Source organism: Octopus bimaculoides, chromosome 5, assembly GCF_001194135.2.
Source record: "Octopus bimaculoides isolate UCB-OBI-ISO-001 chromosome 5, ASM119413v2, whole genome shotgun sequence".
NCBI lineage: Eukaryota > Metazoa > Mollusca > Cephalopoda > Octopoda > Octopodidae > Octopus > Octopus bimaculoides.
Window position 1 is genome coordinate 59,208,942 of NC_068985.1, and position 2,500 is coordinate 59,211,441.

Consider the following 2,500-nt stretch of genomic DNA (forward strand, 5'->3'; position numbering starts at 1 on the left):
AAAGATGATATAAATAAACATTCTTTTAATTCATTTTTATGTCGTCGTTCCACAGAAGTCAGCAGAGAAATTCAATTACTGAGATTACTGATTATAAACTTGAGGATTTATCAAGAATGTTTTGAATTTGTTTCGTTTATTTGTATGGAATAGTTTTTAGGATTAGTTTGTATCATATAGCAGTTATTCTAGAAAATAATGGACTGTTTAGCTGCAGTGCGGTTCTTATTTATTTACTTCGGCTGTAGTTAAATGTAAAATCATATTTCAAAAAAGCTGATTATAGGATTATTGCCGATGAAAGAAATTAATTGACGAAACGAAACCTGCTGAAACGAACTGCATAGAAAAACAGTTTTGGCATAATCTACAAATTTGTTTTAACTAGTTGGATCTATAGGAAAGGGCATGTCCCTCGCTTCATAGACATCCTTAAATTGGTGAGAAAGATGCCATTAATGGTCCCTTTCAGACTTCATAACTTATTGCATGGTGGAAGATATGGATAGATGGGATGGAATTCTAGAAAGCTGATGTGATTAGATTGGGGACTAGAGAATTGGTCACATCGTGGTTGATCGCAGGATTTGTTGGTTGATAATGCCGCCGAAAGGAAGGCCCCGAAACGGAGTGTATTCTCTCCTAATAACCCTGTAAGCCTTTTAGGTATGCGGACCTATCAACTGGTAGCGCTTGTATCTCCAAATTGTTTACAATATGCAGTCTTCTTTCAGCATCCGACTACCATGGATTTAGATAGTGAGAGCAGCGGAGCAGTACCCGCAGCCATGTACACATTACGCACACAAGTCTGCGCCTATACACACATGTGTGCACCATACACACAAACACACACACACACACGCTCGCATACATACACACTCAAACACGCACACACACTCATGAAGATGTTTTTCATATTAATCACTCAACCATATTTTCACACACATAGTAGACAGACAGACAGACAGACAGACAGACAGACAGACAGATAGATAGATAGATAGATAGATAGATAGATAGATAGATAGATAGATAGATAGATAGATAGATAGATAGATAGATAGATAAATGAATAAATAGATATATATACATACATAACCGTATTGAATACAGCTCCGCGGTGAATGTGACTAACATGTTTTCACATGTCTTAAACAAGTCACATGCTCTATCAAGTGTAAGTAATTTCCATTAAATAACTTCATATATACTAATCGATAGGCATACAGGGGTTGGACAAAATAATGGAAACACGTAGCATCATAGCATCATAATATTGAAATGTCTATAAAATCGACAAAAGCTTGTTTATTTATTTTTTTTTATATTATTAGTGCTGCTTAACATGTTTTGCTAAAATTGCAGTTTCTTTTCAGATATCATCAGAGAAAGGTAATTAAAAATCATTAAAATGACAGATATATCGGACTTTCAAAGAGGTGAAATCGTTTGTGCTCGTATGGCACGCACAAGCGTAATGAAAACAACCGAAATGTTTGGTGTATCAAGAAGTAGTATCTCGAAAGTAATGACAGCCTTTGGGAAAGAGGAAAAAACCTCCTCATCGGAGCAAAATTCCAGAAGAAAACCCAAACTTTCAGATAGGGACTGTCGGACTCTTACGCCAATTGTTAGAAAGGATCACAAACGTACAGCTCCCGAAATTACTGCAGAGCTTAATAATTACCTCGAGAACTCAGTTTCCACAAAAGCTGTTCGCCGGGAGCTGCACGAAGTCGGATTTTATGGGAAGACTGCAATCAGAAAACCACTACTTTCAAAAACAAACGTTGCAAAGCGTTTAGAGTGGAGTAATAACTTACAGAATTGGTCCCTAGAGCAGTAGAAGAATATTATTTTCTCAGACGAGTCAACCTTTACCCTATTTCCAGCCACCCGCCACGTATACCTGTCGAGACAGCTAAGAGAAGCATTTGACCCAGGCTGCCTTCTTCCAACTGTTAAAGATGGAAGAGGATCTGTGATGATCTGAGGAGTTATATCTTGGAAATCCGCCGACCCAATGGTTTCCCTTCATGGCAGAGATAATAGTCAAGACTATTTAAGCATTTTATCTGATCAAATTCATCCTATGATTGTGGAACTGTTTCCGGAGGGGAACGCAATCTTTCAGGATGATAACGCACCAATTCTTATTTCTTTATTGCCCACAAGGGGCTAAACATTGAGGGGACAAACAAGGACAGACAAAGGGATTAAGTCGATTAGATCGTCTCCAGTGCGTAACTAGTACTTAATTTATCGACTCCGAAATGATGAAATGCTACGTCGACCTCGGAGGAATTTGAACTCAGAACGTAACGGCAGACGAAATACCGCTAAACATTTCGCCTGGCGTGCTAACATTTCTGTCAGCACGCCGCCTTTGCACCAATAATGCACCAATTCACACAGCTAAAGTTGTTACTGAATGGCACGAGGAACATCCTAGTGAAGTTGAACATCTTATCTGGCCACCACAGTCCCCAGATTTCAA